Below are 25,742 nucleotides of genomic sequence, written 5' to 3' on the forward strand. Positions count from 1 at the left end.
GTGATGCCGACGTCTCCATTCATGGATGTGATCGAAGATGTGGGTAGAAATATCCTTTTTTCAGAGATGTAAGCAAATGGGTAGCAATTCCATAACAAACTAGTAACTGAAAGTGAGTAAGGAAGGCCATGGCCAAAGAATTGTAGTCTTGAAAGGCACGTTAAGATAACAAGATGTACCATTTTGCGACAACAACCGTCAAGGTTCGCTGAAATAGACGAAGATGAATAGATTCGTCAACCCAGGAATTGGATGAACACCATAAGTGGTAAGTCATAACATGGCCTGGGGTCTTCTTTATCTTTTCCTTCGAATTTTGGAAAATCTCTAGGAATCTTAGTGGGAACGAGAGGCCGATAAGGTGAATGAAGTATTGGATAATTAGTGAGCCTTAACACATCGAAAGTTCCAATGTGGTTATGGCAATTATGGGTTGAAAGGCATGGAAGGCCTTTGATAAGGCCCAATTTGTAGATTCTATCCTTGCTAGTATGGGTTTTGCCCCTAAAGTGGTAGATTTTGACCATAAGGAGCTTGATATTGCCCCCATTGAGGGGTACCTTAACCATAAGGTGGATTATGCCCCCACAAAGGTGGGTTTTGACCAGGGTAAGGTTGATACTGACCTTCCATAGGCCGTTGAGAACCATAAGGTGGATAAATAGTTTGCACAACATATGGATTATAAGGTTGTTTTTGCAACTGCTGGCCCTAGTGATAAAATTGTTGGCCCTGCTGCTACAGGGGTTGACCTTGTGGCTGCAAGGGTTGACCTTGTTGATATAAATGTTGGTTTTTCTACTGCAAGGGTTGATGTTTCTGCTGCAATGGTTGTTGGTAAGGCCCTTGCTGTACATAAGGTCCTTGTTGAACGAAAGGTTGATGTTGTACATAAGGTTGCTGTTGGTAAGTTCCTTGTGGAATTTGGTGAGTTCCGGTCTAGTACTGATAAGTTCTAGCTTCACTAGCTACCCCAAATGAGGGATTTGAATCAGGCTACATTTGGGGGCTCAGCTGTTGAGTAAAGGGTGGATTTTGAGGCTGCTGAGAGCCATACAAAGGGTATAGTTGCTGGTAGGGTATCTGAGCTAGAAAGGGTTGTTGATACAGGATTTGGCCTTATCTAGATGGAATTGATGATCCACTAGGATTAGGTACACTACCAACATTCTGACTAGCTTCGGTAGTGTGAGTTTGAGATGCACTCACATTGGTCCACCTGAAAAAGGAGGTAAATAAGGAGGAGGTGGCTGTTGCCCCCTAGGAGGTGGAATAGGTGGTGGAACGTATTGCCTACTTAATGGATGACCTTGGGAACTTATTGGGACATTGATTGCCCCAATCGTGACCATAGGTTGTACTAGAACTAACAAAACTACAGTTGGTATAGGAATATCAGAGGCCACGTTTGAAACAAATAGACCTAAAGTAGGCATGGCACCCGATGACCAAATAGGATTGTGATATAATGAAGACACACTTGGAGTACCTGAAACTAATTGAGCCAATGACATATAACCGGTGGAAAAATAGGTCCACTGCTTTTAGAGGGTGGTGGAGGTGCAACACTTCCCACAAATGGATAGCCTTTAGGTGGAAAGGAATATTCAGAATTGTTATCAACACCAGGAGTATGAGGCTAGAAACTCACCTTCCGAAGCCATGGGTGGAAACAGTTGGCAAGGAGGAATCCTAGATGGTCATGGAGATAACTCTAAAGGAACACCAGGTTGATTGTATGGACTATAAGGTTGTTGTGGAGATATTACCAACGACTCAAAAAGTGAATTCAGAGGGAATAAAAGAAACCTCTGTGGACTCTCAGGAGTTTTGGGATCAAATTCCTGAGATGATGATGAGTATTGAGGTGGAGGATGAGAAGTAAGGGGTTAGATGCTTGGGATAATTCCAAGTTCAAGACCTTAGGCTTCAAGTGAATATGAGAACTTAGTATGAACTCCTTGTGATGACCCTTTAGCATCATATGATGAAGGGGAAATGTAAGGTGAACACAGTGGTTCAACCACGATGATTTTTTTTCAAAAGCATAGGAGAAGTGATGATTTTGTTTAGGGATTTAAAATTAAAATTTACAAGGAATTACTCAATATGAGATCAAGAAACAACTGCATGGGTTTGACATGTTATCATGGGCAGTTAAATTTTAGAACTTAAAACAAGAAATAAATAAAACAGGGTGTACTAGGCAAGAGGGTTTACCAAGTATCTGTGAACTGTTATATACACCTTAGCCAAAACCAACGACTTAATATACGATGATAGATATACCTGAATGTTGTGTTCGGTGTATCATGCTTACAAGGCAACTGAATCAGTTACCTGTGGCTAAAAGATGGCAACCTAGTGGGGTCTCCCAATATATACTCGACGGTATGGGGAGCACAAGTCTATGTTAGAACTATCTAACGCATAACCATTCGATGAGAGCGCTCCCATATAGTTTCCATATTAAAGTGCCTCTGATATACCTGAAAGTACTGGAGAACCTTCGATATACTTCCGTACTGGAACATGATTTCACCCCTGGGATACAATGTAGGCAGTTAACAACATCTGCTAGGTTTATAGACACCATAACACGTCTCTATCTTAGACCTCTAATTGTTTGCGTTAAGTTCCAAATGCTTTAGTAAACTTTAAAGTTTTTCTTGAATTAGGTTTCAATTTTGGGCTCAAATGATGTCACCTAAATCCTAGTATGCAACTATATGAGAAAAATGAAACCTTTCATTTCAATGAATTCTATGCTATCGAGGGAAGAGAGTACAAGAAATCAACGCATCAAACAATATAACTCCACTAAAATTTCCAAATGCAAAAATTCAAGAGCAAAACTAAACTTCACTTTCACTAATGAATATGAAATATATTGAAAGAAAAAAATGATATTCATTTCACTAAAATGCACATTTACTTATATGATGCTCTTTGATTTTCAAATGTCTATATGCAACTAAGCTTCAACTTAAAGCAACAATGAAGATTTTATTAAAAAATGCTCCTAAGTGCAACAAGATATTAATCAAAATAACACCAAATCAAAGCAGTTAAATGAAATGTCTTTGACTTTCTCTTTCAAAATAGACAATAAACAATGTTCAATCCAGTTTGAAAACCAGAAAATGTAATCTATGCTTGTTAAGCAACAAAGAGGGATTTCAAATGCTATATGACCTAATACACATGAAAAACCACTTTGCACAAGAAAAACCAAAATTGGTGCAAGTCGACGTTTCAAATGATTTTACCAAATGAGCATACCTAATCACCAGCAAACTAGAGACCCAAAGACACTTACAAGTGACAAGAGGAAACCAATCCAACTACAAACCATAAAATAAATAAAATTGCAGTCATATACTTGAAAGCCCAAAGAAGCAAAGATTCACTAATAAAACAAGGTAATCAAACAAAACATCAACCAAAAGCAATCATATAGGACAAAAACAAGATTTCACAGGATCAAAAACATTGGGGTTTGATAGAGAAACCCTATTTTTTTCCAATCTCAGGGATCAACACAACTGTCAAGGTTAAACAGGCATTGAACATGGGATAAGCATTACTGTTTTAAGAAAAAGTGCGCTAGTAGAATGACTGTCAAATTAGAAAATGCGTTGGTTGAGGAAAAAAGAAAAAAAAAAAATAATTTCACAAACTTGGCCAGACTAAGCACTCCAAGGAAGTAAATTGACCTCTTTCTGATGCTATGATGTATTCCTGTGTTGGAGATCCTAATCGCTTGCTCCCATAGGCTCGATCCTTGTTGCTCATGATGTTTGAATACCTACAAAAGATACCAAGAACACAATGAAGCATAAAAGTGCAACCAACATAATTCAAATGTAATCCACTTAACAGATCAAGGAGCATTAAGATAAATGAAACACCAACACAAACATTTATGGAAAGTGAACCAACATTTGTATATTTTAAGAAACTGAAAAAGGAAACATATAACCTATGCCTTGATGTTGAGGCCTTCCTTTGGGTGGATGTCCAAGTCCAAGCAAAGAATCTTCAAGCACTCCTTCTCCAAGCTAGAATTGGGAAGCATGTAAGAATAATCTTAGCACAGGGATGTAACAATTAATGACCAACAATTTAGGAATGGAAGGGGGTGAATTTATAGGAAGGGAGAGGGAGTTAGGACCTCACCAAAGATAGAGGAAGGTCCACATATCAAGGAGGAATCTCATAGGGATAATACCAAAGGGTAATATTGGTATCATTCAACCACATCCATAATGAACAACATCCAACTCGTTGTTCTAGAAGCCTATAGATCACAAAGCTTCTCCTCCAGTTTGGGAAAACCTGCCCGAAGGAGGCCAATGCAAGCATATAACTGAGCAACCTACCATTAGCACAGGAAGGTAGTGGAGCTAAATGCCCTGATGCCAGAAATTAGGTTTTAAGGCAATTTTCTCCAGAATGATTTTAGTGAAGTTTTCCTTTGATTCTTAAGGAGGTTTTGGTCTGTATATCATGATGGATATTTTGCACAGAAGTCAATGTTTTGGCACTCTGGGATATGGAATTGGAAGTGAATAGGAGACATGACAAAATACTATGTAACATAGACTTTGAGTGTGATTTCTTCATTTAAAGTCTATTTTTCTTTTTATTTACACTTGTTTTAGTTTAATAGTTTGCCTATGTTTGATTAAGTTTGTGTGTTAATAAACTTTGTAAATAAGTTTTTGTTTTAAATATATTAATTACTTAGATTAATGAATAAAATAACCCCGATACCAAGATGTGTGCATAGGCTTTAAACCTCATTCGTTAAACAATGCGGCATATTGATTAAATATATATCAAAGCTTTTGGGTATTGAGACTTTGATATCAGAAGAATCCTTTTGGAAATCTCTGATACCCAATCCGATCCATCATATTAATGTGTTTCTTTTCAATAAACGTATATTATAAAGTGGCTAGGCCATAAAATAGATGATAATTAGCTGTCGGATTAAAGGACCCACATTTCATGTCATTGTCTTTGCTCACGCATATCAGAGTTAATTCATATCAGGATTTCATTTTGAAACACATTTAAAAAAATCTAATAACGTCATTCCCTAATACTTTGATATGGTTCCTCACCAATATTCCGATATGCCAATTCATCGATATGCTGATACACCTTGCCTCTTCGACTTCTGATAATCATATCCCTCCGATCTCTGATATTCCGATGGTCATGTTCACCGATACTCTTATATCCTCATATCTTTGATCTTCGATATTCCCAATCCTTTGACTCTCCGATAAACCCCTCCTATCCATATTAGAACTTCGATATTAGAACTTCCTATCGACTGTCACTCTTTTCAACCCCCAATATCAAATCTATGATACAAGACTTCTGATATAATGGACCCATTAAAACTATTAAAGGGAGTTGAATGTGATATTGGGTCTGTTCCATATCAAATTTGTCCAATATCGTAACTATTTTGTTTTGTCTCATTTAAAAAGTTCCGATGAGATTACCTCTGATACCACTCTTCTCTTTCCATGTATAAGTAAAACCCACTTAATTAATTTAAAAAAGTCTCTTGGTATAAGTATATTTTAACGCACTTTTATAGTTTAATCTATGTTTTCACTATTTTAATAAAAATCCAACTATTTACCATTGAATCCATTTTTTGTTTGACAGAGAGGTTTCCAAGGCCAAAGAAGAAACATATCCAGTCAAAGAAACTCCTCCAGGTGGCATAAAGCAAACTTAAAATGAAAAGGGGTGGTTGAAGATGTTACTAAAAGATCACCATGCCTGTGAATTCTACCTATTAGTGTAAAGGAAGCTATACAATCTTATCACTTATAGTTTAATCTATTTTTCACTATTTTAATAAAAAATCCAACTATTTACCATTGAATCCATTTTTTGTTTGACAGAGAGGTTTCCAAGGCCAAAGAAGAAACATATCCAGTCAAAGAAACTCCTCCAGGTGGCACAAAGCAAACTTAAAATGAAAAGGGGTGGTTGAAGATGTTACTAAAAGATCACCATGCCTATGAATTCTACCTATTAGTGTAAAGGAAGCTATACAATCTTATCAGAGCGCTAACCAAACTAGGTGATATTCTTAACAATCGTTAATTGTGCTAGTCTATATTGTTCCAGAAAGTTCCAACTACAAAAAAACAACCCCATTCATTTACTTTTATTACTGTGTTGTTGAGAGAATCAGGGGATACTATTAGCTCTGTAAATCTTTCATAAATACCCCTGAATTCGATGCAAAGGGGGAGGTCGCAATCCACTCAAGGGAGATTCTCTGTAGTTGTTCAATTTTTTCAATAGCACTACTATTATGTACAAAAAGTTTTATTATAGATAAAGCAGAGGGTTTCTGGCTATGTTCTCATTTCTTAGCACTATTGCAAGTAATGCAATTATGGGTCTGAGCTACTCCAGGACTGCATATCTTGTAATAAGCTAGGGAAATGTTTAATAGATTTCCATTCTTGTGTACTATTACCAGAATGATGAATTTTCATATTTTTGTCAAAGTTTTATAATTGATTTTGGTCTACATCCTAAGTAGTATGTTTCTTTGATCTCTAACACTATTGTTGAGTCATATTGTGATATATTGTTGAACTCTCATAGGATCTATCTACAAGGGGCAAAATGAGATTGAAATAATACCTAATTAATTGAATTATACTTGTGGTGAATGATAACTATTTATTATTCATTTACATTTGTGTTTTTATTTTATGTGCATTAATTGAAATGAACTATTTCTTTTGATTAATACAATTTTTATAATGAATTATGTTTAATATGAATTCAGGCTTGTAGGTGGACTTACCTTAATAACTATCTATTAAAGTATAGTCATTTACATAGTTGTTTTAACCTTTTATGAGTTTACAAAGTATTTTGGAATTCATTATCGAATATTAATTTTAGATTCATTCATAAACCAATCCTTCCCCCTGTTTTATTTAATTTTCTCTCGGATTGGGAGAGGGCTATCCCATTCTAGTTCGAGATAGGTTTTTCATGTTTTAGATTAGTTCTGCATTTACATCTTAGTTTGAATCAAATCCTCTCTTAAAGAGGAAAAAAATAATTTAATTATGGTTTGATCAACCTTTTTAAATCAATCAAACCTTTCTTTTAATTTACTTATTTAACCCACATATTAAAGATCAATGAAAAGGAAATGTAACATGATGTAATATATGTGTAAATATATTAATTATTAGTTTAGATTATATAGTTTTATATTAGATTAGATTTATGTTTAAGGATAACTGGACCATAACTAGTTAGAACCACCAAATTCAACAGATAAGGAGCTTCTTTAAGTTCCCGACCGAGTAGTCTCCCCTGATGTTGACGAAGGACATTTTTTCCGATCAACATTTTTTTCGCTAGGAGGGCCAAGGATTAATTTTTTGATTGGAGTTTTGTTCTAAAAATCCTTTAACTAATCATGGTTCCCTTATGCATTTCTATGTTGGGTCATGCTTGCAGCTCATGTAAACCTACTAGGGGCATGTCCAAGAAACAGATTGAGTCCTTGTCTAATTTGAAGTATGATGGTGAGAATAAAATTTATGCCTTCGATTATCGTTGTAATTTTGTAGATAAATGTGAGTCCTATAATATTATTAATGATAATGAGATCTGCAGGTTGTTTACTCTGAATTTTCAATGACGTATTTGCAATGGTTCAAATTACTTCCAACAAGATCAATTCATTCATGGAATCATTTCATGAAGGTATTTCTAATCACTCATCAAAATTATAACTATGACAATTTGTGTTTTGAATTGGACAATTTGTACATGTATGAAGATGAAACTTCAAACAAATTTTACAATAGATTTTTAGCACTTTGTTATAGATTCCATCTCAGTGATTTAACTTCAAGTGAAAATTTGAATTACCATTTTACTTATCTTGTTTCTTTTAATAATGAAGAACAAGATACATCAAGTTCATGAGTTAATCTTGAATTTGAAACTATTGAGCCTCTAAATAAACATGAAAATACATCACAATTATTGTCTTCAAGAAACTATTTTGATTTCTTTCCAATATTTGAAATTGCTTATACAATAAAATCTGAAGGTGAAGTTCAAACAAATAATTACTGTAAACATCAAGAAAGCCCAATAGAAATTAATCAAGAACAAGATCTAAATAATGAACACGTAAATATATCTTCTCCCAAGTTAAATTCAGAACTAGTTTATACCTCCACAACTAAAAGGGATTCATTTAGCCAAGATTATAATGCTGATAGTAATGTTATGAATTACCAATATGAACATGTTTAGAAATCATTATATTCTGGCAATCATTATTTTCTGTATCCAAATATCTTTTCACATCAGATTACATTAAATAATGGCCTTCATAATCCTTCGGTTGAAACTAGATCCATAACTAGTTCTGAACACCTCGAGATTTCCATTCATTCAGATGATAATTCTTTGTTCGCTAACACTGTTACTGAAATTTCCTCCCACGTTTTCAATGATGCGATTAATTCAGATCAATTATATAATTCTCAAGAAAGGGAAGTAATATATGATGATTACCCATATGTTCATGACAAGGATCCTCATGTTTTACAAAGTGAACAATTTTAAAAACATATTTCAATCAAGAAGCTTTACACACTTTAATTTTGTCTCCTCTGGTTGAACATTAGTCAAATTATGAGCATTTTGATGAAACTGATTTACAAGTTTCCAACGTAATTCATTCTAATTCTTCTTTGGGAACTTATTTTGATGAAATTTTGTTAGAACACTCTTATAGTGGAAAACCTATTTGGTTCCAGAGTTTTCTTTGTAATTATAATATAAGTAGTGATTGGTTAGATTTTTCTTCTTCTTTTATATTTTCAACTCTTTGATATTCTATGCTGGTATGTTAAACTACTTGATATTGCACACACACGAGATACATTAGTAGAAAAGGATAAATTTGAAATTCAAAGCTTTATTTATGAATATCAAGAGCCATTACTCTTCCAATTTTTCCGATGTTCAACTCATATCAATTTTATTCTCCTTATCAAAGGCATTTCCAACAAAAAAATGTACTCAAGTGTGTACCTTTACAACATGACCAGCCATCTGACACCATTAATGTTCTTCCATCATATGTACATAAAAATGACAATTTGATGTAGGTCATTGCATTTAAAAGAACATTTGCACAATTTGATGTATTATCCTATTCTTCAGACCGCTTCCAATCTCTAACTAATATCCATCCATATTATTATGGTCCCATGGAGATCTGGTTGGAAGAAAATAACTAAGACAGGGTGAATGTAAATAAGTTACTTCTTGTACATACATTAACAATAGTTGTACATAATTTTTTCAGATTTATTTCTGTTGGTTCAAGTAGATTTATAATTTTGTTACTAATGTTTGATGTATATATTCATGTAGAAAATAAGATGTTTGAATGGCTTCATTGGAAGTACGATTTCACTTAGTCTTAGTCTACTTTTTAGATTAGGATTAGGACTAGTTTAGAAATTAGTTTAAATTGAATAAGAAGATGGTTTTGAACTTTGATTAATACATGGGAGAAAATGAAGATTCATCAGGTAAAATTATGATCGAATTCTTCCAAGTACACATTTATATGTTCATCCTCATCTGGTTTGAGCTTTATTTCAATTTTTCTTTTCTCTTTTAATCATTATTTCTTTCTTATATTTTGTTGTTCTTCTTGCAAGTTCCCATGGATTTGATTTGTAGATTCAACTTTGTTGGAAACTAACATTTCAGAAGAATAATCATCATATGACATTAGGGAGTTTTCTCTTTTCTAATTTTGTGTACATTTTGAAATTGATTGTCAGTCTTATTCTTAAAATTGAATCTATAAAGACTCACAAACTATCTTTAAGCAATATTTGAAAAAGTAAGAAAACCCCTATCAAAGCATACAACAATAACTCTAAATCAATAACTATGCTTTCAAACAAAAGAAATTTATTAATAAATCATAATACAAGATAAAATCAACATAATATCATTTTTATGTTAATCCTCTATTTATCTTGTAAGATGTATCTCAAGGTTTGTTTTCTTGATTGCCTTCTTTCTAATTTGATAAGAATTTTAGGCTTAGCTGGATTGTCTTTTCATTTCATTTCACAATAAAATGGAGTAATTTTTTCTCTTTCAGCTTAGCATAATCATTGGGCGAGTAATTTTTATGCTCTAATTTATATTAACAGAACCTAATCTCTAAGGATCACTTCAATGAAGATGATTTCATTTATGTTCATTTTCATCTTTCCTAACCAAGTAGAGTCCCTGGTTTATTGTTCTTTGATTTTAAATCTTTCCATTATTTTTTAATGAAATATCTTTAACCCCTATCTTTAAAGAAAATAAAACACATTTAACAACATTTACTTAAGGTCATGAGTTCTTTTGGTGAACAAGTTTAGTCAAGTGAATAGTAGTCAACTTAAATCTTTTTATGCCATCGATTGATCTTAAGGAGTAATATGCCACCCCATATATTAAGTAATCTCTATGATATTAACAATAATCATAGTTAAACATAAAAAAGGATGGTTAAGTGAAAGATAGGAGGTCTCATCATGAGCCAACCTACCATGATCATAAGTTCTAACATTGTGACATTACCATTATTGGTCACCAAGCCAAGGTAATGGCTTTTGACCACAATGTTGAGAGACAAGAGGTCTCATCATGAGACGACTTGTTCACCATGTTAGATCTTGTGAATGGCATTGTTGTTAGCTAGTTCCCAAGCCATGACAATGAACTTCAATTGGAATTCAAATAAGTTTAAGATGATCTTTCGCAATTATCCATTTATTCTTAATAGATGGGACACTAACACCTAAAAGGTTTAAAATGAATCCTTGTCGAGGCTATAGATGCCTACTAGCAGTAATGGCCACACCTATGGTATGGAGGTTAAATTAATACTATGTTTTCTTGATTAGCTTGTTTACTCGAAAACTAATGCCCAACTAAGCTGACTGTTGTACATATAAATTTACTGAAACATTGAATTCATGGGGTAAATTTTTACAAGTTCATGAACGATAATGGTATATCTATTTATTTGGAAACATATAATAGGGAAAAAAATGGTTAGGATATTTAAATTTGAGCACTTCAAATTGTCTAGTTATAATTCCTGCATTTTTAAACTAGATTGTGTATCTTTATGACAAAGATAACTACTTCTCCCAGTGTGTCGTTATTATTGTAGTGAAAACAATGTTGGGTTGTGTTATATTATTTCCATGACTACCCCATATTTGGGGGGGTCATAGGTGGGCAGTAGCCCCCTTGCACGGGTCTAAAGAAATGGCCCAAGAAATTTTTTTTGGACCCAATATTAGGTGGGCAAACATACCTATGGTTTTGTGCATGGATTTCGCACATGTTTTTGGGCATGATGGTTTACTGTCCATGGTATTTTGTATATCCGGTCAAGGGAACTACTATTATATTCTAATCCAAGGTTAATGGATTGGGGTTTACAGATGCTTTGACATGTATATATATTTATTGTAACATTGAAAGGAACATATTGAAAAATCAATCTAGTAGTCCTGGTTTTGGGATCTAGGGGAAAATCTCTGTGTATATCTGTTTTATGGTTTATGCTCTCACCATTGTTTATTTTTTGTTTTTAGAGTTCATATGTAGGTAATTTATGTACATGGTTAAAACTTACATTTGGTATCAGAGTTGTTTTTGGCTTCAAGGGGATGCCTTTACTGTTGAGGGGTTTTTGCTTGGGCCTGTGCTAGACCTTATTTAGTGGGAGATCTATAGGATCGATTCTTGTGATAAAAGAAGATGTCGAGCAGTGGAAAGATAGAGATAGAGAAATTTAATGGTTAGAGTTTTGAGTTGTGGAAAATCAAGATGGCAGATCTTCTAGTGGATATAGATTAGTGGATCGTGGTAGATTCAGGTACTAAACCAAACACAATGTTAGCTGAAGACTGGGTGAAGTTGGATCGGAAGGAAAAGAGCACAATATGATTGTGTGTCTCAAATTTCGTATTGCTGAATGTATTAGAGGAAGCTTCGAAGAAGGATTTTTGGGAAAAGTTAGGGAGTTTGTACCAATCTAAGTCTCTAGTGAATAAATTGTTCCTATAGAAAAAGTTGTATAACCTGAAGATGAAAGATGGAGACTCAGTGACAGAGCATCTGAACACATTTAATATTGTGGGAAGTCAGTTATTATTTGTTGATATTAAAATTTTAGATGAAGATAAGTGCATTAGTTTGTTGTGTTCTCTACCAGATTCATGGGATAGTCTGGTTATTGCAATAGGTAGCAATGCAATTGACTTACAATTTGATGAAATAGTCTCATCCTTGCTGTCGGAAGAGATGAGACGGGAAAATATGGAGGGAAAAAATGGTGATGCCTTGTTTGTACGAGGACGATCTAAGAAAAGAAATAAAAATAAGTCCTCGAGTGGGAGATCTAAATCTATAGGGAGATCTAAATCTCCAAGAACTTGTAAAGGTGTGCTAGAAATGAAGAAAGGAAGGGCACCACAAAAGGTACTGTAAATCTAAAGCTCCCGAGAAAGGAAGGGGTCTGATGATTCTCCTTCTGCAGAAGGGAAAACCACCTCAGATGAAGGTGGGGATGTGTACTTGGCTTCTTCTTTAAGTGCACATGTAGATCATGAGCCATGGTTGATTGAATCAGGTGCATCCTTTCACTTCACACCCCATAGAGAGTGGTGCTGTGAGTATGAGAAATATGATGGTGGTGATGTCTTATTAGGGGATGCCAGGAATGTTAGAGTCATTAGTTGTGGAAAAGTCAAGTTGAAGTTGCAAGGTGGAAGGATTAGAACACTTCCAGGTGTTTTGGATATTCTTGTATTGGCCAAAAATCTAATTTCTGTAAGCAAGTTTGATGATGCAAGTGTAAAAAAAGTGTTCGAGAAAGATATCTGCAATATGGTTCGAGGAGCACTAGTATTGATGCGGGGTGTTTGGATTGGAACTCTGTACAAGCTTCAAGGTAGCACTGTTATTGATGGGTGCAATAGTTTTGTGGTTTCTAAAAGTGGAGTAGAAAATCTAGTGGTCTTTAGAGAAAAGACCATGCTATGGCATAAGAGGCTTGGACATATTGGAGAGGAGGGCCTTTGAATACTTCATGGTAAAGGTATGATAGAAGGTATGTCTAATAGCTCTCTGGATTTTGATTTTTGTGAAAATTGTGTATATGGGAAGCATAATCAGGTTAGTTTCCCCTCTGGTGGTAATAGGGCAAAACATATATTAGAGCTTGTGCACAGTGATGTGTTTGGACCTGTGAAGGTTCCATCATTGGATAAGTCTGTGTACTATGTATCATTTATATATGGATTCTCAAGGAATACATGGATATATTTCCTCAGGAAGAAAGCTAAAGTATTTGACAGGTTTAAAGAATTTAAGGCACTAGTGGAAAACCAGACATAGAAGAAGATAAAGGTGCTAAGGACAAATAACGGTGGAGAGTTTTGCAAGAAGGAATTTGAAGAGTTCTGTAATAAATGTGGTATAGCACAGCATAAGACTACTCCATACACATGTGAGCAAAATGGAGTTGCAGAAAGAAAGATCAAGATGTTTATGGAAAGGGCAAGAAGAATTCTCAGTGGTGTCGAGATAGGATAGGAATTCTATGTAGAGGTGGTGGAGATTGCATGTTACCTGGTCAACATATCACCTTCATCAACATTGGAGGATAAGACTCCATAAGAGGTACGGACTGGTAAGAAACCCTCTCTTTCACATATGAGGGTATTTGGATGTGATGCATATGTACATGTTCCAAAGGAGAAAAGAACAAAGCTGGATAATAAATCTAAAAAGTGCATCTTTATTGGATATAAGGATGGTTTAAAATGTTATAAGCTTTGGAACCCAGAAACAAGGAAGGTTATGTACAACCAAGATGTGATGTTTAGAGAGGTGAAAGATGTTATTAAACATGAATTCCTACCAAAGGAACCTGACAAGATAGATTTTTAGCTAAAGCAGGAAGAATCAGACTCTAAATCAAAAGAGGAATCAGAAGATGAAGAGCCACAAACTTCGGCTGTGAGAAGATCAGTTCAAGAAAGAAGGCATCTAGAAAGGTATGGTCCATCTGTTTTTTGTTCAAATTTTGCTTTATCTATCACTGATGATGATCCTAGAACTGTGAAGGAAGCAGTAGATTGAGAGGATGGGAAACTCTGGAAAGAGGCCATGGTTGATGAAATGACATCTTTGCAAAACAATGAGGCTTGGGCTCTGGTGGAGTTTTCATCCAGAAGGAAACCTATTGGAAACAAATGGGTGTTTAAGAAGAAGATGAATGCAAAAGGAAAGGTGGAGAAATACAAAGCTTGGTTGGTAGAAAAAGGTTATTCCCAAATGTCGGGAATTGATTTTGGTGATATTTTTTCTCCTATTGCCAAGGTATCTTCTATTGGATTACTTTTATCTGTTGCTACTACTTTTGATTTTGAGGTAGAATAGATGGGTGTGGAGAAAAAATTTCTTCACGGGGATCTGGAAGAAGATATCTACATGAAGCAACCTGAAGGCTTTGTGGTGAAAGGTAAGAAAGAACTAGTATGCAAGTTAAAAAAGTCTATGTATGGGTTAAAACAGTCACCAAGGATGTGGTATCAGAAATTTGATACATTTATACGGGGACTTGGTTTCACCAGAAGCAAAGAAGATCACTATGTATATTTTAAATTAATTGGTGACCGTGTTATTTATCTGGTCTTGTATGTGGATGATATGTTGGTGGTTGGAAATGACAAAGAAATATTATAGGTTTTGAAGACCCAATTGTCCTCCAAATTTGACATGAAAGATCTTGGTGCTACAAACTCTATTTTGGGCATGGAAATTAAATGAGATCAAGTGAAGAGGAATCTTTGGTTAAACTAGAGGAAGTATGTTGAGACAATACTGCAGAGGTTTAATATGCAAGATAGTAAACCAATGAAGGTTCCTATTCCTGTGGGTGTAAAGTTATTTCCTAAATAGTGTGCCAAGGCACAAGAAGAGGAGGAGGACATGTCCCATGTTCCATATGAAAGTGTAGTTGATAGCCTGATGTATGCAATGGCCTGTACTAGACCAGACATTGCACATGCAGTGGTAGTATTGAGCAGGTTTATGTCAAAACCAGGGATGGAGCATTGGACAAAAATGAAGTGGTTTTCAGGTATTTGCATGGAACTAGTGATTATGGTTTGTGCTACCAAGGAAGACTAGGATTGGAAAGAGTTTTGGACATCCTTGGCTTTGTTGATGTAGACTGGGCTGGAGATCTTGATCATAGAAGATCTACAAGTGGGTATGTGTTTAACCTATTTGGAGGTGCGGTTAGTTTGATGAGTAAGAGACAGTCTGTAGTGGCACTTTCAGCTACAGAGGCAGAATACATGGCAACCAGTCATGCAAGCAAGCAATTTGGTTGCAGATATTGTGTTCAAGTCTGGGGTTAGTTCAATGAGCTATAAGGATAGACTGTGATAGCCAAAGTGAAATTTTCTTGGCGAAGAACCCTGCTTATCATTCAAAGACAAAGCACATTGATGTTCAGTATCACTTTGTGAGGGATATGGTTGAGGACAAAAAGGTTTTGCTGGCAAAGGTGGAAACTTTGAAGAATAATACAGATGCATTGACAAAGTCTATGAGCACTGAGAAGTTCTCTTGGTGTAGAGAAACAATGGCCATTGCTAGGCTGGATCAATGACTAAGCTCTCTCGTGGAAAGAAAACAACAAGTGGGAGAATGTTGGGTTGTGTTATATTCTTTCCACGACTACCCCACGTGCGTGGGGGTGGGTGGGGGGGGGGGGGACAACACCCATTGTACGTTGCACTGGGCAATGTCGGGGGGGTAAGTAGGGGGGCGATAGCCCCCCTGCACAGGTTCTGGGGTAGCGCCCCAGGAATTTTTTTTTGGTTCCTATATTAGGTGGGAGAACCTACCTATGGTTTTGTGCATGGATTTCGCACATGGTTTTGGGCATGATGGTTTACTATCCATGGTATTTTGTAGATCCGGTCAAGGGAACTATTGTTATGTTCTGATCCAGGGTTAATGGATTGGGGTTTACAAATGTTTTGGCATGTATATATTTATTGTAACATTGAAAGGAACATAATGAAAAATCAATTTGGTAGTCCCAGTTTTGGGATCGAGGGGAAAATCTCTGTGTATATCTCTTTATGTTTTATGCTCTCGCCATTGTTTATTTTATGGTTTTAGAATTCTTATGCAGACATTGCATGTAGACTTTGAGTGTGATTGCTTCATTTCAAGTATAATTTGATTTTTATTTACAATTGTTTTATTTTTATACTTTGCCTAAGTTTGATTAAGTTTGTTTGTTAATAAACTTTGTAAATAAGTTTTTGTTTTAAACATCTTAATTGATTACATTAATGAATAAAATAACCCCCAAGACCAAGATGTGTGCGTTGCTTTGGGGTAACATCGGATGTGATCTAGGCCTAAAATTTTGCAGGGAGGCTTGGGCACATGTATTCCGAAGAACCCAGAAAGAGTTTTGGGAAATTCCACCCATAAGTGATTTTATTAAAATAATTAATATTTTTAATAGGGTTCCTAAGTCTAAACTTAGGAAACATAAAATATTAATGGGTATTAGTCTAATCATGGGTGAAAATTATAGAAAAAGATATAGGTCAAGTCAAAATTATCTCAACCTTAGATTTATATTTAATCTAGGCTATTGGTTTCCCAACATGAAGATATAAGAAGGGGCTTGAGGGTCATTTGGAAAAATACACTGAGAGATCAAGGAAATCGATTTTTCTGAAGTGAGAATTTCTCAAGAGGAGAATCGATTAAGAGGATTTCTTGTAGCAGATGGGTAGTGAGAATACAAAAGAAGGAATTTCTGGAGAGTACGAGGCAGAGAGAGGACAAAAACATTTCCAGAGGAACGCTGATGCTAGACCACACAGTGCTGACATAGAGGCAGTGCAATCCTTAAGGGGAAGTCAAGTTTCCTGCTAGGGAAAGTCAAAATTAAGTTACCGAAAGCTAGGGTGTGAGTCCGAGAGGCACAATATCAATTTTCTTAGCCAGTAGAGGATCCAGAAGAGGGGCAATGTAATACCCAGGAGGGGTGACACAGAAACTGTTGGGAGTGATGCAGTTTTGCGCAGAAACCACACAAAGGGTGATGTAGAGCCTCCCGTTCAACAGGATTAGTCACTGATTCTCGTAATGACAAGATGAAATCATTTCACCAGTTTTTTGTTCAATATTCTCTATGTATTGGATTTCTAGTTGAGAATACTAGAATTGTACTGAGATTTTCTCTTGCATAATAATAAAACCCTCAAAGATGCTACACCGATTTTCCCGCATTGGGTTTTTTCGGGGACACTTGTCCAAAAATAATGGTGTCCTATGTGTTTCTATTTTCCTTGCTTAGTTTCTATGTTTCACAATCATATTTAATTTGGTGTAGGCTGCTTCAGTAATTTACTTCAACATTTCAAGAAGAAATATAAAATAAGCTTGTAATGTAATTTACAATCTAGGTGAAGCAGACTCAATTAGTTGCAGCAGGATTCCCGAGATTGTTAGATATATGAATTTTCACAGTATGCATATGATTTAAGCCTTAATCATTAAATAATGTGGCATATTGATTAAATATATATAAGAGATTTTGGGCATTAAGCCTTTGATATCAGAAGAATCCTTTTGGAAATCTCAAAAACCCAAAGTTCAACCCATCATATTAATGTGGCTCTTTTCAATAAACATATATTATAAAGTGGCTAGGCCATAAAACATATGATAATCAATTTTCATAGTAAAGGACCCACATTCCATGTCATTGTCTCCGCTCCTGCATATCAAAGGTAATGCATATCAGGGATTTCCTTTTGAGATACATTTAGAAAACTCTAATAACACCATTCGCCAATACTCTAATATGGTTTGTTGCTGATATTCTGATATGCCAATCTACCGATATGTCGATACACCTTGCCTATCTGACTTCCAATAATCATATCTCTCTTATCTCCGATATTTCGATGGTCATGATCACAGATACTCTGATATCCTCATATCTATGATCTTTTATATTCCCAATCCTTCGACTCTCTGATAAACCCCTCCTATCCATATAGGAACTTCCTATTGATTGTCACTCTTTTCAACCCCGATATCCAATATACGATACAAAAGATCTGATATAGTGGACCCGATAAAACTATTAAAAGGAGTTGAATGTGATATCCCATTCGCTCCATATCAGAGCCACCCAATATCACAACTATTTCGTTTTATCTCATTTTAAAAGTTCTGATGAGCTTACCTCTGATACCACTCAGATCTTGCAACATATAAGTAAAAGCCACTTAATTAATTGTAAAAGGTCTCTTGGCATAATTACAGTTTAACACATTTTTATAGTTTAATCTATGTTTTTACTATTTTAATAAAAAAGCCAACTATTTAACATTGACTCTATTTTCTATTTGACAAAGAGGCTTCTAGGTTTGAAGAAGAAACAAATCCAGTCAAAGAAACTCCTCCAGGTGGCATAAAGAGAACTTAAAATGAAAAGGGGTGGTTGAAGCTATTACTAAAATATCACCATGCCTGTGAATTCCAACTATCGGTGTGAAGGAAGTTGTGCAATCTTATCAAAGTACTAACCAAACTAGATGATCTTCTTAACAATATTTAACTATGGTAATCCATATTCTTCCAGAAAGTTCAAACTACAGAAAAATGACCCCATTCATTTTATTTTACTACTCTATTGTTGAGAGAATCGGGGGATATTGTTAGCCTTGTAAATCTTGTATAAATACCCCTGAATTCGATTCAAAGGGGGGTGGGCAGGGGGGTCACGATTCACTAAAGGGGGATTCTTTGTAGTTATTAGATTTGTGCAATAACACTAATGTTATGTACAAAAAGGCCGATTATAGAGAAAACATAGGGTTTCTCACTTTGTTCTCATTGCTAAACACTATTGTAGGAAATGTGATTATAGGTCTGAGCTACTCTAGGACTGCATATTTTGCAATAAGCTTTGGCACTATTTAATAAATTTCCATTCTTGTGTACTATTACCAGAATGATGAATTTTCATATTTTTGTCAAATTTTTATAACTGTTTTTGATCTACATCCTATGTAGTATTTTCTTTGATCTTTAACACCACTGTTGAATCATATTGTGATATGCTGCTGAAGTCTCGTAGGAGCTATCTCCAAGAGGAAGAATGAGATCGAAATCATACTTAATTCATTGAATTATACTTGTGGTGACTGATAATTATTTATTATTCATTTACATGTGTATTTTTCTTTTATGTGTATTAATTGAAATGAACTATTTCTTTTGATTAATACAATTTTTTTTATAATGAATTATGTTTAATACAAATTCGGGCTTGTAGGTGGACTTATCTTAATAACTATTTATTAAATTAGATTCATTTACATAGTTTTTTTTAACCTTTTATTAGTTTACAAACTATTTTGGAATCCATTATCGAATATTAATTCTAGATTCATTCATAAACCAATCCTTCTCACCGTTTTATTTAATTTTGTCTTGGATTAGGAGAGGGCTATCCCATTCCAGTTCAAGATAGGTTTTTCATGTTTTAGATTAGTTCTGCATTTACATCTTAGTTTGCATAAAGTCTTCTCTTAAAGAGGAAAATAAATCGTTTAATTATGGTTTGATCAACATTTTAAAATCGATCAAACCTTTGTTTTGATTTACTTCTTTAACCCACATCTTAAAGATCGATGCAAAGGAAATGTAACATGATGTAATATAGGTGTAAATAGATTAATTATTAGTTTAGGTTATATTAGTTTTATATTAGATTAGATTTATGTTTAAGGGTAATTGGGCCTTAACCAGTCAGAACCACCAGATTCAACAAATAAGGAGATGATTTAAGTTCCTGATCGGGTGGTCTCCTCTGATGTTGATAGAGAACATTTTTATCAATCAAAAGGTCCTCACATAATCAATGCTTTAGGCCATTCTAATTTATTAGATTTTGGTAATTCCTGCACCTAAATTGGTTTGGAAGAGTTTAATTTGAAAATGGAGAGATTTCCTTTGGCGGGGCATGAAGAAGGAGAAATGGTGGTCCTTGGCGGAATGGGAGACTCTGATTCTACCAAAGTGGGATGGAGGATTGGGTTTACATGAATCAGAAATACTAAGTGTCACCTTAGGGGCTAAGATATGATTGCGGTGGTTCATAGGTGGGCCAAACTCATGGAAGGATGTATGGTTGAGAAATTATGCTACTCTTTTTTCACAAGAGAATTTAAGATATGAGTTTAATGGTGATGGACCAAGCATATGGAGTTGGGCTCTAGAAAATCATCAGAGGGTGAGTAATCATGATTTTTGGGAGATAGAAAAGGAATATTCACCCCCATTTTGGATGGAATATTGGAAATAGTTACCACGAATTACTGAGAGATAAGATTTTCACTTGTTGCAATTTTTTAAAATTGGTTCAGGAGCGGTGCGGGTTAGAGACTATTAGCAAGAGGAGTTATATGCCAAAATTTTGAAGAGATGGAAAATTAAGGAAGATTGGCTCCATTCTTGTCCATATTTTCCATGGGATGAATTTCAATAGGAATTAATAGAAAGGAAAACTTGACTCTCTCAGGACAGAGATATACTGTGTTGGGGTCATACGCCTACATGAATGTTTACTTTAAAGGAAGGCTATTCCATTTTGGTAGGCCATGATAATTTAGGGAAAAATAGTATTTGAAGTAAGGTATGGTATGGGTTTCACTAGAAAAATATATCTATTTTCCTATGGTTTATTACAAGGCATAGGTTAGTTACATGGGAATATATAAGAAAAATGGTTGTTAAAGGACCATCCTTTTGTACTCTTTGGTCAAAATGCAGAAGAAACTTTGGAGCATTTTCTTAGTTCCCATATTCTTGAATAAGGAGTGTGGGCTATACTTCTCTTTGTTTTTATTGATAATATTAGGAATCAAAATAATTTAGTATAATCATTAGCTAAACGGAATTGGTCTACATTCAAAAATTCTATAGTTAATAGAGTTTGGATTATAGCTATAGGTTTTGTCCTATGGAATTTGTGGCAGGAAAGAAATGCATGAAATTTTAGGAATAAGAAGAGATTAATTATAGTGATAAATGAAATGATCATACAAAACATTCGAGAAACCCTTATTATTGTCTCTGGGCCATAGGATGATTGGAAGGTAGATGGTCATGAAGTAGTAATCTTGAAAATATTAAATTTGAATCAAAACATGAGCATCTTCATAGATAAGCCTCCTTAGGAAATCACTTCTTCATCAAATAGTTTGTTCTCCCCTCCCCCTTATGGTTTTATTAAATTGAATTTTCATGGAGCTTCTAAGGGTAACCCAAGAATTGCTAGCTTTGGCAGAGTCTTTCATGATTGGAACACATCTACATTGATACATTTTGCACAAAGTTGTGGGTCAAATAACAATAATCTGGCATAGTTTTTAGCAATGGAAAAGGCATTATGATAACAATTCGTGAGGGTTTTCTTTTGTTGTAGATTGATGGAGATTCAAAAATTGTCATATAGTGTATTCACCACCTTTTATATGGACAACCTCCAGGAAAATTAGTAAGGATTTGGTGATTGGAAGGTGTTGTTAGGTGTATCAATGCTTTACTTTGTAAGATAGAATATGTAATAGTCATGCATTCTAGGAGATCCAGAAATGGGGTTGCATATTTTTTGGAAAATATGGGCTGTAGATTTTGAGAGATAATATTGGATGATGGTTAGCCTCCTTCTGCTCCAATTAATGATATTGAACAAATCTAGGATTTGCTAGAGAATGATAGATAGGTCTGTAATGGGGGTGCTAATTAGGGAGGCATTAGGGCTTCTTTGGAAGTCATTCCCTATTCATAGGTGTCCTTATCTGGTTATGATGCGACAGAGAATCATTTTTGGGAGTTATATTTCGAACCAAAGTTATCATCATTATAAATTCATAGTTAAGGCTGCGGGGTGGTGAAGGTACGTGCATTTTCGGAGTGGAGGTGATGATTTATCATCAACCTCCTTCACCTGGTTCCATTTGGGGTTACTACACTTGGTTTCTTACTTGCATGTTGCAGAGATTGGGCTTGCTTCTGAGCTTGCATCAATACTTTCAATTCTACTCTTTTTGGATAGTTTGAAAACAAGTGTAGAGGTATTTATTATCCTTTTATAGCTATTATTTTTGTTTGTTGTGTTTCTATTACAATGTTTCATTGAACTTGGGAGGATTATCGCTTTATCTGTAAAATTGTGGTATATTCAAAGGGTTTTTTTTGGGTGTTCTTGGTTTACGTTTCCAGAGTACTTTGAGTCTTTGTATTGGGGCTTCACTCGGTTAATTCAAGTGCAATTCTATTTATTTATTCAGGGGTTCACCTTGTTGGTGACGTTGTTTACTTTGGGTGTCAGAATTAATCTAGTCGTTAGTCTGGGTATCTGGAGCTTTCATGGTTTGGTATGGATCTGAGGAATTCAATGTACTATGTATCTACACTATGGTGAATTTTGAATTACTTGAATTTGTTCCTTTGGTGTGGTAATTAGGAGATGATTTGTTAGATTTTGGGTCAGGGGTTCAAGGGTTAGTGTTCTTTCCATTTTCTTGTTTCTCAAGTCGAGGTTCTCTTAGTGGTTGTATCCATTGGTCCCTTTCCACTACTATCATGTTGTCTCATCATAGAATGATGAACAAGAGAGGTGGCATAGGTAATGTTAGGTTCAAAAGAATTTGGCCTTTTACCTATGACTGAGTTGAAACTTTCTTTGATGTTGTTCCTATTGAGGTGAGGAAAGAAATTTTATTGCTGGAGTCTAAAGAAACATGGGAACACCCTTATCATTATGATTTGGAGGTGGAAAGTGAATATATGAAATGGGTTCTAGATCTGGGCAGATTCCAGAAAAGGTGACTTCATTTCCTACATTCTTTGGCTTTGCATCAACAAATGGATATACTTTTGCATTTAATTTTTAAAGACAAGAAAGTTAAAAAAACATAATATGTTATTCAGATTGGACGACATCAAACACATGTTATGGAACTAAATATTCTGTCTAGATAATGTGGAATCTCGATTGGCTCAGATGGAAAGCTTTATGGTGTCAAAATTCAACTTCTAGTGATCTTACAGATCCCCTGGTGATCCCACTGATCTGCTAATTCACAATGATTAAGATCTCTTCTGATTAGGATTATAAATTGGTCTCAAGTCGTTTTTGTTTTTGTTTTTTTGTTTGTTTTTTTTTTTTTTTCTATTTTGATAATCTTGTTCCGGTGTTGTAGATGGTTTTCTTGTTTCTTACAACATGGGCTTGCTGGGTATGACATGGTTTTTGTGGCCTTCCTGGACCTTTAACAATTTTGGTGCAAGCAGGAATTTGAATCTCATCTATGCTCCTAGTTGGTGTTATGCAGGTTATTTTTATAGCTCAAATTTGTTTGGAGCTTGTATGTAACAAAAACAATTTGTTTTATACCCGTTCTTTCTTTGTTCTATGCATCCTGGGATAGTTTTCAATTTTGTCATGGACATTAATAAATGATGCTTGGTGTGTGCACATGCTGTATATGGATTGGATATGTTACTTGTCATTGGTGTGAATTTGGTCTGCCTCGTTGCGCATTATATCTTTGGTGTGTTAAAATTATGGCTTTGAAGTCTTGCCAAACATGGTACTATGGCTATGCATTTTTTGGTAACACTGCCATCTACTAAACAGTTCATGGAGAAAAATGAATGCTATGTTGTAATAGAGATTCCTTTTACTCTCAACTACAAGGGATATGATCCAAACTATCTTGTTATTTCTAGTGTTGTCTCATCTTATTGGAAAATGGTCTATCGTCTCACGCTGTCATGATGAGAAGTTTATTTATCTATCTCTGTATTTATTGCTACCAAGACCGTATGGTTATATATGTGATCACTATGTAATCACCTTTTCGCTAATGAATATCAATTGCTACGATTAAAAAAATTACCCCAAAAAAAAAATGTATATTCATTTATCTCATGTAATTCTTCTTATCATTCTTTTAATTTTAAAATAAGTAATTTTTTATTTGATTTATGTTTTAGTATTGAGTTTATATGGCTTTGTCCCAACATGTGTATGGAGATAATTTAAGGTTTAATATACTTAAAATATTCTAATAAAATACTTATTTTACATATTATATATACATACATTTTTGTGAATAGTTTAGTTTCATGTTTTGTTTGATTAGTTTCGTTTCATGTTTTGTTTGATTAGTTTCGTTTCATGTTTTGTTTAATTCTTTCTTGGTTTTTTTTCTTAATATCAAAAAGATGATTGTTTTTTAAAATATTAATGTAAAATTCACACATAATATTAAAAAAAAAAGAAATTAAGGGTAATAATAAATTATACATTCTAATGTTCACATTAAAGAAAATATTTCAACACCAAACCATTATTTAAAAAGCACAAAAAAATAATTAAAAACTAGAGAAATGTTTAGAGATCAAAGCCTAAATTACTAATTTAAAAATTATAAAAAAAGCAATATAATCTAAAATTTGAAGCTTCCCTATCTTCTTACTCTTCCAAAAATACCTAAGACCTCCTATTGATACATTGTATACTCACTAAATCCCCAACATTTAACATATTATATAAAACCCCATTATTTATATATTGGTTCATGATAGTCTTGTTTCAAATTCAATTGTAAATAGCCCAATGATATAATGAAATCCTTGCATCCACTTTAGATGGGGTTACCAACATGATGGAGGGGGGGAAAAGATGCCATCACCCCACCTAAAAAACATGTGAGGGGACATGGCACCGCCCCCTAGGGAGGTGTAATGAAGAGTTTGCATGAACTAAGGACTGTGCTTATGTGCAGATTAATGAGGCCACTAATGGAGTTTGGTGTGTGGGAAGTGGATGGAGAGACACGCCAGTGAACTTATGGGGAATTAATGAATGGAATCATGGTAAACATCCTATTAAATCCATGGGAGAAGAGAGAGTTGAATTAGTTTGTGGGAAAATGTAGAATCAAGGAGAAAGCTAGCACCCTCTTGGCAGAAACAAGTTTGGTTTCTGAAGAGATAGAAAGAGAGGATACTTGTGAGGCACAATCAACTCCATCTCCATTTCCTTGGAATTTGCATGTCCAAAGAAATTTGTTACAAAAGAAAGGGGACTATAGGATTCTAGAAAAGTGAGAGTTGAGGCTTTTCAGAGCATCTTTTTATCCTATGTTTTAGGAGACGATACAATAGGTGAGAAATTATCTTTTGTGCTTGGTTGTTGGTATTGGAATCTTCCTTCCCCCACTTTGCAAGTCGACCAACCTAAACCAGACATAGGGATGGCTCGTGGTCTTGGTCTGGAGTAATGAAGCAATTGGTTAGAGGTTATGTGGATGTTTCATTGTTACTGTGGGTTGAGTTAGGTAGATACAAGGTGGTTTCTCTTTCCCTATTTGTATATCCTTTATGTCTGATATTAAGGCGAACTTTATTCCCTTAGATTTGAAATGATACATTTCGGTAAATATGAATGTAAGTGATGGTATGGGATTGCTAGGAATTCTAAGGGG

Source organism: Pinus tabuliformis, chromosome 1_2, assembly GCF_031772625.1.
Source record: "Pinus tabuliformis cultivar Carrire ecotype Pingquan chromosome 1_2, CPIR1, whole genome shotgun sequence".
In the NCBI taxonomy this organism is placed as follows: domain Eukaryota; kingdom Viridiplantae; phylum Streptophyta; class Pinopsida; order Pinales; family Pinaceae; genus Pinus; species Pinus tabuliformis.